Source organism: Hippopotamus amphibius, chromosome 4 (assembly GCF_030028045.1).
Source record: "Hippopotamus amphibius kiboko isolate mHipAmp2 chromosome 4, mHipAmp2.hap2, whole genome shotgun sequence".
Classification (NCBI taxonomy): domain Eukaryota; kingdom Metazoa; phylum Chordata; class Mammalia; order Artiodactyla; family Hippopotamidae; genus Hippopotamus; species Hippopotamus amphibius.
In genome coordinates this window covers 148,233,609-148,251,185 of record NC_080189.1, presented here as the reverse complement: position 1 = coordinate 148,251,185, position 17,577 = coordinate 148,233,609, and the positions used below count along the sequence as shown (strand labels likewise).

Here is a 17,577-nt window from a genome sequence, read left to right as displayed (position 1 = left end):
AGGAAAAGGGGGTGAATGAGGCAAACCCTATGTTCCTGCTGATTTTCTATTTTTGCACACTAAAAAAAAAAAGAAAACACTAAAAAGATTAAAAACAATCAGAAAAAGAAAATGGCAAAAACTGAGCAGAAAGGTGAGACATCAAATCTGACTAGTTTAAAGTGGCAGAAAATACTATCTTTAGTCAGTGATTAAATCCTGATCTTGTTAAGTCTGGACCCACCATGTGGTCTAAGAGGATGGTGGGGAAAGAGCCCTCAGCTGTGACCACAGCTCTGGTGGCAGGTCATCTGGCTTCTGCGCCGAGACAGTGAAGATGGACTAGGGTTTAAGCTCTTTTCATATCTAAGATTCTATGATTCCAAGCCAGAAACAGTTTCTGAACTCCACAGAAAAAGTAAAGATGACAAGAGTCTCTCTCTCAAATTCAGACTTAAGCCTCATGGTAACTCTTGCTCACCCTCAGCTAAACATACCCACACAATCGCTGTAAATTTAAATTGAGAATTATTTCAACTCAGAGCCCATTACCCCTATGTCCTAGTGTAAAAAGTATATCTCCTAATGGAAATCTTTTGCATTAAAATTAGTTTTTCAAAGTCTCTTTACCCAAAATGAAAAAATCAGGAATAAATAGTCCAGATTGGATAACTCTATTGACTAAAATATTTTTCTCTGCCGAGGAGAGGGCTAAGGATAGACAGAAATTGTCTACTGTATAAGTGCTGTGTGTGTGTGTGTGTGTGTGTGTGTGTGTGTCTCAATCTTTGACTCCAATATCCAAGGGACTGAAAATGTAAATCAGATGACAGATGCCTTAGGCTCTTCAAAATACTCCACTTACAATTCCTCCCTCTTTACCTCTTAGGGAGTTCAATTCTGTGCTGGAAGACCTGCCTGCCACCTCCTTGTGAATGAGAACAGAGACTATGAAGGGATCTGTCCAGCCCAGGAGATCCAGAGCTGCTGGTACTCCTGATGGACCAAAATGGGTGGGCCAAGCTCTTCTGGAGTCAAATGTCCACCCTCAAAACCAGCAGAGGACTCTCAGAACAGCATCCTCCAGAACTAAGAAGGCACTTTCTTTCTCCTGCAAGAAGGTGTCCGCCCCCACAAAGCTCTCATGCCACGGCAGACCCTAAACTGAGAGAGGAACCACAGTAATTGTATTCCCTACATCAAAGAAAAGGGCACTTTCAACATGATCTCGACCCTTCTTCTTTCTGTTCTGTAGACCCTTCCAGAAAGAGAACATACTCTGTCCTTGCCAGGATGAGGTATTAAATGAAAGGGACAGGTGGCCTTTGGACTGTGGCTGGAGGTGAGGATTGCCATACATGCCCTCTCTCCTGCTTGGCAGCCTCACAGCCCCCTTTCTGCTTCACAGCTTCTGTAGGTGGCTGTCAGCGCCACGGTGAGCCTCCTCCTGAAGCAAAGTTCCCACAAGGATGGAGAAATATTAGGAGATGGAGAGTCTAAGTTTTGCCACAGAAGATTTCAGTTTTGTTTTGTTTTTTTAAAGGATATAAATAAATCCAGAACTATTCTACATCCTAATGGAGGAAGAAAGCAAAACCAAAGCAAGAAGTCAAAACTACATATTTAGCATACTTAAGCATTCAAGATGTTTTATAGATGTGTCTACTTAATTTCTCATTGCTCAGGTTCTCGGTCACCTTTAGATGACTGTGAATCTGAAGGGACATTAGAAAATACATCAAGCCCAAGGTCTCTCCCAATGGTTATCGTGTGATACTTTCACTCCTTTTGGTCTTCCAGAGGGAAGGAAAGAGGAAAGCTCTGCCAAAGGGGCATGTGTGCTCTACCTAGAAATACAGGGAGCAGTTTTCCAAGTGGGCCAGGGAAGGGAAGACAAAGTGGAAGTATGTGCAAATGCACAGGGGACTATTAGGGTTGTATATGGGGGAATGCAGGCTGTGTAAATGATACAGGTCAGAGACAAGGCTGGAGAGGAAAAGCTATCAGTGGCTTCTTGGCACCCTGGAAGGTTAGCCCTTATCCCAGAGCAATGGGGAGCCTCTGAGGAATTTCAATCTGCAAACTCTCCAAACATGGGAGAGCCCTATAGATAGAGTGTTAGGGTTATAAGGGGAGAGAAGCTGGTGGTGGGGATACATATTTGAAGGCTATTCTGGCGGTCTTAGCAAAGGATCCAGGCAACCTGAGCTAAGCCAGTGGCAGAGGGGATGGAGGTGGGGAAGCAGACAGGGAAAGACAGGGGAGGCAACAGCAGCTGGACTCTGCAATCAGAGATGGGATAGAAGGTGAAAGAGAAGTGGTCACAGAGAGAGTCTCCAGGGCCAATGACAATCTTGGTGCCATTAAATGAGACAGGGACTCTAAAGGGATGAGCTGATCTGGAGGAAAGATAGAGTTCAATGTGTGGCCATTACTATGTTGACTGAGCATCTACTGGGCCACCCTTAACAGCTTCTTAGATGGAGAAGTTAAGATGGAGAAGTAGGAATACCACAAAGACAGAAAATACAACCCAGTACAGTCTCAATGGAACAGGTAAGGACAACATCAAAAGCACTATTCAGCTCAAGGAGCAATCAGATGACATGATACCAGAAAACTACTAGAGCTCATCAATGAATTCGGTAAAGTTGCAAGATACAAAAGTAATATACAGAAATCTGTTGCATTTCTATACACTAACAACAAAATATCAGAATGAGAAATTAAGGAAATGACTCCATTTACCATCACATCAAAAAGAATACCTAGGAATAAACCCACCTAAGGAGGCAAAAGACCTGTTCTCCAAAAACTATAAGATGCTGTTGAAAGAAAATGAAGACAACACAAACAGATGAAAAGATACCAATATTGTTAAAATGACCATACTACCCAAGGCAATCTATGGATTCAATGCAATCCCTATCAAATTACCAATGGCATTTTTCACAGAACTAGAACAAAAGTTTTTAAATTTGTATGGAAACACAAAAGACCCTGAATAGCCAAAACAATCTTGAGAAAGAAGAACAGAGCCAGAGGAATAACAATCCCTGACTTCAGACTATACTACAAAGCTACAGTCATCAACAGTATGGTACTGGCACAAAAATGACACATAGATCAATGGAACAGGATACAATGCCCACAAATAAACCCATACACTTATGGTCACTACATCAACAACAAAGGAGGCAAGAATATACAACTGAGAAAAGACAGTCTCTTCAATAGTGGTGCTGGGAAAACTGGACAGCTACATGTAAAAGAAGGAAATTAGAACATTTTCTAACACCATGTATAAAAATAAACTCAAAGCGGAATAAAGACCTGAATATAAGACCAGATACTATAAAACTCCTAGAGGAAAACATAGGCAGAACACTCTGACATAAATTACAGCAATAATTTTTGGATCTGTCTCCTAAAGTAATGGAAATAAAAGCAAAAATAAATAGATGGGACCTAATTAAACCCAAAAGCTTTTGCACAGCAAAGTAAACCATAAACAAAAAGACAATCTACAGAATGGGAGAAAATATTTGCAAACAATGCTACCTTTAAGGGCTTAATTTCCAAAATACACAAACAGTTCAATATCAAAAAACCAAATAATCCAGTCAAAAAATGGGCAGAAGACCTAAATAGACATTTCTTCAAAGAAGACATACAGATGGCAATAAGCACATGAAAAGATGCTCAGCATCACTAATTATTAGAGAAATACAAATCAAAACTACAATGAGGTATCACCTCACACTGGTCAGAATGGCCATAATGAAAAAGTCTACAAATAATAAATGCTGGAGAGAGTGTGGAGAAAAGAGAACCCTCCTGCACTATTGGTGGGAATGTAAATTAATGCAGCCACTATGGATGTTCCTTAAAAATCTAAAAATAGAGTTACCATATGATCCAGCAATCCCACTCCTGGACATATATCCAGAAAATACAAAAACTCTAGGTCAAAAAATACATGTACCCCAATGTTCATAGCAGCACCATTAACAATAGCCAAGACATGGAAGCAAATGTCCACTGACAAATGAATGGATAAAGAAAATGTGGTGTGTGTGTGTATATATATATATGTGTGTGTGTGGTGTATGTATATACATATGTATGTATATATATGTGTGTGTATATATATATATAATGGAATATTACTCAGCTATAAAAAAGAATGAAATGTCATTTATAGCAACATGGATGGACACAGAGATTATCATACTAAGTGAATTAAATCAAAGACAAATATGATATCACATATGGTATGTAATCTAAAAAAATGATACAAATGAACTTATTTACAAAACAAAAATGGACTCACAGACATAGGAAACAAACTTATGGTTACCAAAGGAGAAGGTGGGGAGGGATAAATTAGGAGTTTGGGGTTAACAGATATACACTATTATATATAAAACAGATAAACAACAATGACCTACTGTATAGAACAAGGAACTATATTCAATATCTTTTAAAAACCTATAGTGGAAAAGGATATATGTGTGTGTATGTGTATGTATGTATTCCGAATCACTTTGCTGTACAAAGTAACACAACATTGTAAATCAACTATAGCTCAATGAGAGAGAGAGAGAGAGAGAGGGAGGGAGGGAGGAAGAGGGAGGGGGAGAGGGAGAGAATCAATCACTGGGCTAGGGCAGAGCTTGATCTGAGTTGAGGCCTGAAGGCAAGTTTCAGTAAGTGGGAGGGGAGACCCTTGTGAGTCAGGAGCACATCAGGAGCAGAGAGAGAACCAGTATCAGAACACAAACTAAACCAGCATAGATGGAGAAGTGTCCATACAGAGGAGTAAGAGTGAAGGTCAGAGGCAAAACTGAAGAAAGAGCTGCACTTGGAGAATTTTAACCTTATGCAGGCCAAGGGGAGTCACTAGAGGGTTTGATTACATAAATTGATGGAGAGTAACATGTAAAAGGTGCGTTTTGTCTATTAGACCAATGAATGAGGGAGAGTATGGCCTAGAAATATGAAAGGTTTCATATGGGTGGAATCAGTGGAAATTAAAATCATATGAAGAGAGCAAACAAAAGTAGTAGGAAGATCAAAGAAATATTGAGTTTGAGGCCTGGGTGACCTACATCAGAGGTCAGCAAACTATTGCCCACAGGCCAATTTCAGCCCACTGCCTATTTTTGTAAGTAAACTTCACTGAAACACAGTGACACTCATATTTGTTTACATATTGTATACGGCTGTGTTATGCTACCGGGGAAGAGATGAGTGGTTGTGACTAAGACCTTAAGACCCACAAAGCCAAAAATATTTACTGGCTGGCCTTTTACAGAAAAAGTCTGCCAACCTCTGTTGCCATTAATCAAGCAGGGAACTTAGGGGGAAGGAACATGTTTTAGAAGGAAGGAAATGAGTTCAAATTTGGACACAAAAGAACCCAAATAGAAACATCTGGCAAGAAGATAGAACTAAAGACAAGCTGTGGAGTGACGATCAGGCTGGAGTTCTCATTTAGGAATCTTTCTCAAAAGGTGATCACGAAGAGCCTGAAACTTTTCAAGAAAGAGCACAGGAAAGGGAGAAATAAGAAAGCAAATTCATTTTAGGAGGTGGAAGAAAGAAGAACCAGAGATGCAATCGAAGGGGCATTCGCCCCCATCCCATGTGGTATCATGGGACATGGGAGGAAGCAGCTTCAGAAAAGAAGAGTAGCCACGTGCTGCAGAGGTGGAGGAAGAAAAGGACTTTAATGGGATCCCCAGGCTTGGGAACCGGGAGGTAACAGCTGGGCTTCCTCCATGATACAGACCCCGTTCTTAGCAGCTCTGTTGGAGAGGTCCTCCTTATACTTAGCTAAAATCGATCTATGTTGCTGTACCTTCTACCTGCAAGTTTAACTCCCCCTCTAAAATTTACCCTGCCAAGATAAGGGGGGTGGGGAGAAGGAGAGTGAACAGATTAGAAGCAAGAAGGAACATGTAGTTTAGTTAAATAGTTTAAACTGGAAGGTAAAGCTAGAAATGCAAGTTGTGCCTTGGATGCCAACTTAAGAGTTTAAATTTAAGAAAAATTAGACTAGCAATAGTAAAGGAGGACAGGCTGAGACAAGTTAGAGGGGGTGACTGGACTGGGGGAAGAGGACACAGTTAAGAGTTTGCTCCAACGGTTCCGGTTGGTGGTGGAGAAGGAGAAAGGAAGGAAACATCACAGGAGCTCAGTATGACTTGGGGGCTAAGGGCTGGGAGGATAAAAAACCAAAAGGGTTCCAAGATCTGGAAGCCTGGAAGACTTATCCTGGAAGAAGTAAGAGAATCTAGAAGGTCAGTTGGTTTAGCATGACTCCAATTTTTAAATATATTCATTTTTTGAGAAGATACTGAGGTAGAAATGTTTGGCAAAAAGATAGATGGGGCCTGTAGCTTGAAACAAAGGGCTAGACAGAGTGGTAGGTGTCATCCGTACCCTAAGGACAATTGAACTGCAAGACAGTGACCCCAAGGACAGAGGGTAGAGTTCAAAAAAACAGAATCAAGGGGCAAAGCCATGTTTAGAGAAAAGGAGAAAGCAGAGCCAGCAAAAGAGAAAGAAGAGGGTGCAGGCCCTCCACCTACCTTGGGGACCCTGAGCAATTTCACACATTTTTTTTCCTTTCATCTTCACAACCACCTTCCGAGTAAGGGAAAGTATAGCACTATTGTCACTAAATGACTCAATACGTTGGCAGGTTGAACTAGAGTTGGATTTTAGGTCCTCAAGTATCATTCCTGCCACCCTTGAATAGAATCCTAATACATTCATGGTTTTCAATAAATCTGATTAATATTTGCCACATGAGAAGTTTTCCTAAAGTTCACCTGTCCCACTCTCACTTCTTACTAAATTAACTTTGCCTACCCTTAGAAACTAGTTCACAACCACAGCTGAGGGCCAGCTAGGGCTTCAGCCAGGGGACAGACCGACCGTAAACCAGTTTCTGAACATCGCTTAGAAGTAAAACCAGAACTGCTTTCAGATGTAACTGATCTGCAGGACTCTGGGCAGGATGTTAAACCAAAGGGCGAGTTGAGGCCACTACAGGGCTTGGAAAAAAAGGAGAGAGGCCTGAGAAAGGATGTCCACCACCCACCTCCCACTTCAGATCTAAATCAGAGGTTGTGGGAAGACCAGGGGTAAAGTGCCCTCTGTCATTGATTCTAGGGCTGGGGAAATAAATATAAAAAATGAGCCTGGAAGTACCAGGAAGAATAAGGAAGTGCTCAAAAAACAAAAACCCCAGTGATGGGGATATGCTACCAAGGGACACAGAAGCCTACTGAAAGAGCTCCTAAGGCCAAAGCTGGAACAGTTGGAGCAACCAAATAATGGAGTGTTGGATTATAGCCTAAAGTATAAAATAAAAATCTACAAGTCTACACTCAGGAGGTAGAGACTAACTCTCCAACCTTAAGTGTGGGCTGTGCATAGTGACCCTCTTACAGAAAGCACAGGATGGAAAGGGGGGAAAGAGCAACCCCATGGGAAACACCTGACACACACGAGCTCATCCATGCAGTCAAGTTTCCCATCAACAGGAACAAGGCATTTGCTAGTATGTGTGTATGGAATGTGTATGGATGCAATTGAGCTGATGTAATGACAGAAGGCACTTTACCCCTGGTCGTCCCACAACCCCATCACCTCAGGCTAACTACAAGGGAAACATCAGACAAACCCAAAGGATATTCTACAAAATACCTAACAAGTGCTCCTCAAGCTTTCAAGCTCACCAAAAACATGAAAAATCTGAGAAACTGTGACAGACTCAAGGAGCCTGAGGAGACATGACAACTAAGTATCATGTAGTATCTTGGATGGGATCCCAACACAGAAAAGGGACACTGGGTTAAAAACAAAAGAAATCTGAACAACCTATGGAGTTTAGTTCATAACAATGTATCACTATTGGTTCATCACTGTGATAAAAGTAGGATGCTAATGTAAGATATGAAGAGAGGAAACTGGGTGTGAGGTGTATGGGAAGTCTCTGTACTATATTCACAATTTTGCTATAAATCTGGAACCATTCTAAAATAAAACATCTATTTAAGAAAAGTAGCTTTTAAATGAAAAGTGCCTCCATGGAGCCCTGATTCCAGGTAACCCTTAGACAAATGAAAATCTGAATTAGTAACAACACTACAGGTGAGAAATGTCTTTCATTAAATGCATGAAAAGCCAGCCAGATGCAGCAGCGCAGAAGGAGGTAGCTTTGCCATATCAATGCTAAATTGGCCCTGTTTCCAACTTTCCCCATCTGGTGCGGGTTAGCTCATCCCAAGCTGAGCCAGTTTTCATACTGCAGCCTTTAGTGTTGCTCCATGCTCCTGGAGAAGGTCCTCAGTGAGAACCCAAGACTTTTAAGAAGTACTCCCATTCGCTCCCTTTCTCCAGATTGCTTTCAGACAGCTGTTGGGGATGCATCTTCCCTTGGACTAAAAGAAGAAGACAGAGTGAGAGAAAGAGACAGAGAGACAGACAGAGGCAGAAACAAGGAGAGAGAGACACAAAGAGACAGAAAGAGAGGGAGGGAGAGAAAAAGAGAGAGAGAGAGGTGGGGGAAGGACAGAAATCAGCTACAAACTGCTTCCAAGCAGCATCTAACATAATGAGTATTTTTTTTGGCACTAACACTGTGTAATGCAAATGATGTCATGCCCATTAGCCTATCTGATTTCACAAAGAGTCACAGAAAATGTGCACAGGAACTCCTCATTCAAAAAAATGGATAAAGACTTAGGAGCAGGTTTTCAAGACACCTCCACTTTTCATTTTTCTCCCCAGTGCTAAAGGAGTAAAGGCTGCAAGAACTCCCAGGCCTCCTGAGCCAGACTCTCCTGATGTATTCTACTTAGTAAACATGTAGGCCCCACGCCCAGGCCCAGTAAACCAGCAGCCCACGTAACAAACCCCTCAGGTGACCAACTCTGATGCACACCAAAGCCTGGCCACCACTTCATTAGTTCTGCCCCTGTTCTCACCACTCCCCCTGCCGCTGTTCTCACCATTCCCCCTGCCCCTGCCCATCCTCTAATCTAAGAAACTGTACATTTTGCTTTTATATACTAAGGTTGTCAAAAAAGATAAATTTTGGCTGGTCTGTTACATCATATTATCTATGCACCAGTTGTTTAAAAACAGCTCTGTATTTTTTACTGAGAACTTTATTTCTCACCCTATCATGCCTCTTATCCAATTTTTTAAATTTTCAAACCACTTTGGTTAGTTGCTATGAATAACTCAACTTTTCTAGAGAAACTACTCCTATAGCTAATACATTAAACAGTTAAAACATAGTATTTTATAGTTGATTTGAAAGCCAAATGCCCAAGGAAAGAACAGTGACTGCAGTCCTATTTATCAAATGTTCTATATTCCAAAAAACTGAGTCAGTTTACAGGAAGTTATATAATAAAACTGCAAAATATAAATAAGGTAAAAAAAAACAGAATGGGGAAAATGAAATAGGAGGTCAAGGCTGGGGCCAAGTAAAAATTTAAACAGTTTAACTTCTATTAAAGTTGATCTAAAAATTTCAATCCAAATCTATGAAGCAAAACAGAAAGGGAACCAAGATCACAGCTGTAAATTCACATGAACCGCAACAAAACCACACCAATTTCTGAGAAGGAGCAGAACGTACAAGGCCTTTAGGTCTAAAGAAACGTCTCTCATGCAGTGGTTCTCCAAGTGTGGTCCCCAGACCAACAGCATCAGTACCACCTGGGAACTTCTTAGACCTGCAAACAGTTAAGCACCTCGCCCCCCTTAACCTGTCGATCAGAAACTCTTGGGGTGAGGCCCAGCAGTCTGTTTTAACAAACCCTCCAGGTGATACTAATGCAGGCTAAAGGTTAAGATCCACTCTTTTAGTGCATCTTCATATAGGATGCACTGAAAATAGTTACAGACCTGCTCAGAAATATCCCAATAACTCAATGGTGCATTTTGCACAACAAATTCTGGCAGCATTCTTCTAAAGCTGATTTACGAAATCCAAACCACGTGGACAAGTACACAGCCCGGGTGTCAAAAGGAAGCACAGGCTGAAGTATGTTTCCAGGGTCTGGCATATAATAGACAGACTTCTACACATTTTTTGGAATAAATGAATAATGAATAAATGCACGCACGCATTGTTAAATATCCTTTAAACAATTCCCCGTAAGTATCAAGTATTGTCAATTGTGCTTTGGATGCTATGTCAAATATATAATTTCAAAGGCTGCAAAAATGTCTAATGAATTTATTTGCGGGGGTGGGGGGACATCACCATTTTTAATCAAACATCTATTTTAAATGTTTGGAAAAATTTCAAGAATGTTCAAACCTCCACAGCATACTCCCCATGTTAGCTCCAGTCAGGAGGTAATTGGTACCAGCCCTAGTTTTCCAGATGGAAAATACCTACAAGAGTTACAGGAGTTGCCAAAGAGCACATTAGCATTAAGTCCTCTGACCTCTGGCCTAGTTGTTCCTCCTTTGTTACTTCATAAACATCTGTGTGTCTGCTGAGCAGAGACTCCATAAAGTTGGCTCTGCCTTTAAAGGCTTTCCTTACAAATCAGGCTGGACGAGCCTCCTCCTCTCCGGCCTCAGGCTGAGGGCCGTCAGCAGGAAGTCTTCTGCCCAGTCAGGACACACACCAGCCTCAAAGGCAAGATCACCTTGCAGGCAGAGTTTGTTTTCATAATGAGAGGCAAAGGGTGGGCTGTGTCAGGAGCCTTCAACAGATGCTGGAACTAGAAGGGACTGGCATACCCACAGGAGGGTTAGACTGGGGTAAAGCACTGCCCCTCAGCCAGGTTCGGTCATAGACCCCTCTGACTGTCTCCCTAGAAAATCCCAGCTTTGCATCCTATTCCTGAGGCCCACGGACACCTGGAGGCCCACAGACTCCTCCAAGGAGTCCAGGTTAACAGCCTGTAGTCTATCTGGGTAACACATTATTTGCAGTTGTTACAAGAAAGTCACAAGCAGGACACAGATCTGCTCTGGGCCCTCTTGTTCCTTGCAGAATGAGTCCAGGTCACAGAATTTCCAACAGGGGTTAGAGTTAGCACCTATTCATCCAGTTAGTCATCCAGCAAGCATTTACTGAGCAGCTACTGTGTGCCAGGCACCAAGATAAGTGCTGAAAATAGGGAAATCACGGGAGGAGAACAGCACCAAGGGCAGCTTGGGTGTGCAGTGCCTCTTGCATGTAACTTTGCCCACAGCGACCTCACCCGCTGTGACCTCAGTGGCGATTACATCAGGGTTGACCACTGACACACACACACACAATACCAGAGTCACACCATCTCATTTGTTTTTCTGGGTGTGTGTCCTCCAAGGACGCTGAGTCAGATGTGGACGTTTAGATTGGGGAAGGGGCAGACGTCACTTTGAGAACTACTAGCTGACTCTATGCCTTCCTTATGGCTGTAATGTACGCTTTCTTTGGCTTCCTGTCTCTCCTCTTTCCCCGTTGTCCTTCGTCATACTTTTTTGTCACACCTTCTGCCTTCTTGTAGCTCTAGGTCGCCATTCTCCCAAAGTAGGAGAAAATCATGCTTATGGCCCTTTGGTCACCAGTTCCAGAAGCAGTGAAGGAGAGGAGTGATGGAGTATGCATGCAAGTGGATATATTCAGGAAAATGGCATTCCCTACTCAAAATATTTATCTCAGAAATTTCACTTTTAGTGAAATTACTTACTACTGCTGCCTTAGAGAAGGGAAGACCACAGCAGAAGGAGCCACCTCTCTAGACAGAAACGTACTCTCAATGGATTTAAGGGTAAAGTTCCAAGGTCCAGAGCCCAGAAGTGCTGAATACCTCAAAGTCTTTGGCAGTTGAGACAAGTATGGATATTTGCATAAACATAGAATCCAGAGATGCTGAAGGATCAGTGGATGTTTAAGAAGGGTCCACGTTAGTTACAGTCTGGGTACAAGCTTCCTTGTGATACGAATACCATTCATAGCCCCAGAGCATTTAACAATAAAGTTGATGTGACTAACACCCATGTCCTTATATCCAGGAAACCCATGAATTCTGAGGCCATAGTCTCCAAAATGCCAGGGGCCAGGCTGGGTTCACACAAAATGGTCACCAGCCAGCCTGCAACTTCCATGGACTTCTTTAAGGACACCAGGTGAACAAATGAATTACAAATTATTTTCCTCCTAAATTGGAATCTGGCTCCTCTCCTGTTTTGCTTACTACTTATCTTTTCTCAAGGAAATAAAGAAATAAAAAAGGATGTATGGCCTTGGGAACAATTTTCCAAAGCAGTAATTTGTCTAGTAGTTTTGCCTAAAATGTCTTCAGAGTTTTACTAGTCTTTCCTCATTGAAAAAAAAAAAAGGAGGGGAAGAAAAGGCTAAACTTTTAGCAAAATGCTAATTCTTTCCATCTCAGTAAATGTGAACAGCAGAAACAAAATCCTAGTAATCTAAAACTTCATGCACCTTCCAAAGGTGTGCAATTTGTACCTCCTACACATTATGGAAGGACCAGGCCTTGTTTGCAAAGAACTTTGCAATCGCTGTCTCATCTTCCGACAGTCTGGGAGGCAACATAACATCATTCCCTTCTACCAATTGTGAAATTGAGGTGAAAGGTAAGGCAGAAGCTGTGGAACAAGGCCTCAAAACTCCCAAGGTTCAATCCTTCTACTTAACCCTTTTCTTCTTTCCCTTCATTTTCTGCCATTACACCCCTTCCTTTACTGTCACTGCCTGAAATGATCTTTCTTCTGAACTCCTGTAGAACTGCTGCCTGAACAATGCATCTATCCATTAGTCATGTCATGCCTTGCCATTTACATCCTGCATAATTATCTAACTTTTCCTGTGTTTACGTCTTGTTTCTTCAATTAAATTCAAAGCTCTTTGGACTCAAGAAGCAAGTCTTATGCATCTTCTTGTCCTCACACCACCCAGCACATGGTAAGAGATGAGAAACTACATGCTAATGTGATTTGTTTCTATTTTTTTTCACTTTAGAAGACATGCCTTTAGTTAAAAAATCAAATACAGGACTTCCCTGGTAGCGCAGTGGTTAAGAATCTGCCTGCCAACGTGGGGGACACCGCTGGTCTGGGAAGATCCTACATGCTGAAGAGCAACTAAGCCTGTGTGCCACAACTACTGAACCTGCACTCTAGCGCCCGCAAGCCACAACTACTGAGCCTGCGTGCCAAGAGCCTGTGCTCCGCAACAAGAGAAGCAAACACAAAGAGAAGCCCATGCACCACAATGAAGAGTAGCACCCACTCACCACAACTAGAGAAAACCCGCAGGCAGCAACGAAAACCCAATGCACCCAGAAAGAAAAAGATAAAGTTGAAAATGAATGAAAAAGGAGAAGTAACAATGGACACCACAGAAATACAAAAGATCATGGGAGACTACTACAAGCAACTATATGCCAATAAATTGGATAACCTGGAAGAAATGGATAAATTCTTAGAAAAATACAATCTTCCAAAACTGAACCAGGAAGAAATAGAAACTATGAACAGACCAATCACAAGTACGGAAATTGAGGCAGTGATTAAAAATCTCCCAACAAGAGTGAGGTGACCACTCCGGGAGCAAGCTGCAGAAGCGACCGCAGAACTCACAGAGTAAAGGACATCTGCTGCCCTTCTCTCCCATTGCCCTGCCTGCAATAAGTCACAGGGGCACTGTGGTCTGAACAGAGAGGTGCAAGTCAATGCCTGGGTCTATGCTTGCAGCTCAAGCATCTGCAGTGGACTACTGGTAGCTCAGAATCTTTTCTTTAATTAATTAATTAATTAATTAACTGGCTGCAAAAAAAAAAATCTGCCAACAAACAAAAGCCCAGGGCCAGATGGATTCACAGGCGAATTCTATCAAACATTTAGAGAAGAGCTAACACCTATCCTTCTCAAACTCTTCCAAAATATAGCAGAAGGAGGAACACTCCCAAACTCATTCTACAAGGCCACCATCACCCTAATACCAAAACCAGGCAAAGATGTCACAAAAAAAGAAAATTACAGGCCAATATCATTGATTAATATAGATGCAAAAATCTTCAACAAGATACTAGCTAACAGAATCCAACAGCACATTAAAAAAATCATACACCATGATCAAGTGGGATTTATCCCTGGGATGCAAGGATTCTTCAATATACGCAAATCAATCAACATGATACATCATATCAACAAATTGAAGGATAAAAACCATATGATCATCTCAATAGATGCAGAAAAAGCTTTTGACAAAGTTCAACATCCATTTATGATAAAAGCTCTCCAGAAAATGGGCATAGAAGGAAATTACCTCAACATAACAAAAGCCATATATGAGAAACCAAAAGCCAACATCGTTCTCAATGGGGAAAAACTGAAAGAATTCCCTCTTAGAACAGGAACAAGACAAGGGTGTCCACTCTCACCATTATTATTCAACATAGTCTTGGAAGTGTTAGCCACAGCAATCAGAGAAGAAAAAGAAATTAAAGGAATCCAAATTGGAAAAGAAGAAGTAAAATTGTCACTCTTTGCAGGTGACATGACATTATACATAGAAAACCCTAACGACTCTACCAGAAAACTGCTAGCACATCGAAGAATTTAGTAAAGTAGCAGGATACAAAATTAATGCACAGAAATCTCTTGCATTCCTATACACTAACAACAAAAGAGCAGAAAGAGAAATTAAGGAAACTCTTCCCTTTACCATTGCAACAAAAAGAATAAAATACCTACGAATAAACCTGCCTAAGGCAAAAGATCTGTACTCAAAAAACTTTAAGACACTGATGAAAGAAATTGAAGACGACACAAACAGATGGAGGGACATACCATGTTCTTGGATTGGAAGAATCAACATAGTGAAAATGACTGTACTACCCAAAGCAATTTACAGAGTCAATGCAATCCCTATCAAATTACCAATGGCATTTTTCACAGACTAGAGCAAAAAATCTTACGATTTGTATGGAAACTCAAAAGACCCCGAAGAGCCAAAGCAATCCTGAGAAGGAAAAATGGAGTTGGTGGAATCAGACTTCCTGACTTCAAACTATACTACAAGGCCATAGTGATCAAGACAGTATGGTACTGGCACAAAAACAGAAAGGTAGATCAGTGGAAGAGAATAGAGAACTCAGAGGTAAGCCCAAGCACATATGGGCACCTTATCTTTGACAAAGGAGGCAAGAAGATACAACGGAAAAAAGACAGCCTCTTCAATAAGTGGTGCTGGGAAAATTGGACAGCTACGTGTAAAAGAATGACATTAGAACACTTCCTAACACCATACACAAAAATAAACTCCAAATGGATTAAAGACCTAAATGTAAGGCCAGACACTATAAAACTCCTGGAGGAAAACATAGGCAGAACACTCTATGACATCCATCAAAGCAAGATCCTTTTTGACCCACCTCCTAGAATCATGGAAATAAAATCAAGAATAAACAAATGGGACCTCATGAAACTTAAAAGCTTTTGCACAGCAAAAGAAACCATAAACAAGGCAAGAAGGCAACCCTCAGAATGGGAAAAAATAGTTGCCAATGAAACAACAGACAAAGGATTAACCTCCAAAATATACAAGCAGCTCATGCAGCTTAATACCAAAAAAGCAAATAACCCAATCCACAAATGGGTGGAAGACCTAAAAAGACATTTCTCCAAAGAAGACATACAGATGGCCAACAAACATATGAAAAGATGCTCAACATCACTAATAATCAGAGAAATGCAAGTCAAAGCCATAATGAGGTATCACCTCACACCAGTCAGAATGGCCATCATCACAAAATCTAGAAATAACAAATGTTGGAGAGGGTGTGGAGAAAAGGGAACTCTCCTGCACTGTTGGTGGGAATGTAAGTTGGTACAGCCACTATGGAAAACAGTTTGGAGGTTCCTTAAAAAACTAAAAATAGAACTACCATATGATCCAGTAATCAGAGAAAACCATAATCCCAAAAGAAACATGTACCATAATGTTTATTGCAGCACTATTTACAATAGCCAGGACATGGAAGCAACCTAAATGGCCATCAACAAATGAATGGATAAAGAAGATGTGGCATATATATACAATGGAATATTACTCAGCTATATAAAGGAATGAGATGGAGCTATATGTAATGAGGTGGATAGACCTAGAGTCTGTCATACAGAGTGAAGTAAGCCAGAAAGACAAATATTGTATGCTAACTCATATATATGGAATCTAAAAATGGTACTGATGAACTCAGTGACAAGACAAGAATAAGGACGCAGATGCAGAGAATGGACTGGAGAACTCGAGGTTTGAGGGGGTGGGGGGTGAAGGGGAAGCTGAGATGAAGTGAGAGAGTAGCATAGACATATATATACTACCAACCGTAAAATAGATAGCCAGTGGGAAGTTGCTGTATAACAAAGGGAGATCAACTCGATGATGGATGATGCCTTAGAGGAATGGGACGGGAAGGGTGGGGGGGAATTGAAGGAGGGAGGGAATATGGGGATATGTGTATAAATACAGATGATTGACCTTGATGTACCTCAAAAACTGGTACAAAAGTGTAAAGCAATTATATTCCAATAAAAAAAAGTAAAAAAAAAAAAGAGAAAATGAAACTTTAGGTGGAATTACATTGAAATGTGTATAATTCGGCATCAATCTACTGCCTTCCTTAGCACAAGAAAATACTTAAATTTACTTGAGAGCTTTCAGTTCTTTTTGTTAATAACCCATTCTCTTATTCAGTGAAACATATGGGTTATGTGTTCCTTTCTACCCTCTCTGCAGAAAGTAACAAACTAAAAATTGACTTTCAATAGACTACCCAGAATCACCAGCTAAACTGAATAGCAAACAATGAAATATCTTTGAAAACTATAGTCATAAATTACATTCATTGTCTAAGCTTTCTTATTTTCCTCCTTAAAGAGATGCAAACCCAGACTTTTCCCCACACTTTAAATAAATGACAACAGAATCCCAACAGGTGTCTTCAGAGATACTCAGGGGAGACGCCCCTGCGTCTAGGAAGGAAGACTGCTCAAAACATTTAGGACAAACACCAATCTATCGTGTTCTTAAACAGCCAAATACAGTTTTTTATTTTACACATTCTCTCATAGTTCAGAGTGAATCCTACAAGTTTGTCCAAGTGGAATCAAAGTCCCTTTTCTATAGTTTTCCTTGCAGGCTGCCCTCCACTCAGCTGGCCTTCCCTGCCAGGCCACTTCTGCCACCCACTCCCACGACCGCACCCTGGAAATGCTCTGTCCTGAGATCTATACCACCCTACAGCCTCCTGACTCCTCCCACTACACCTGTTCTTTGACCACACAGAGCCCTCCAAGGGCTGTTCCCTTCCAACCTGTGAGGCCCCCTCCTGGTCACATTTCCTCCCCAATTCTTGCCAGTACTCCATGTCCTCACACCTTGCTTTTCTGCAGCATCTGATTGGCAGAAACCCACCTTGGACCAATCTCTTCACCCGCTGCCTCTGCTCCTGCACACAGGCTGAGGAGCCACACACACCGGGGCCACTGGACATTCGGAGTTTCCAATCTCAAGACTCAGCACCTCTTCACATTTCTTTCATT

General features: G+C 41.4%; 1 protein-coding gene across 1 annotated transcript in view; it reads right to left on the bottom strand.

Annotated features, from left to right (window-relative positions):
- PRKCH (protein kinase C eta) overlaps positions 1-17,577 on the bottom strand; it is a 219,740-nt gene that overhangs the window by 160,783 nt on the left and 41,380 nt on the right. The gene's annotated exons all lie outside the window — the stretch shown is intronic.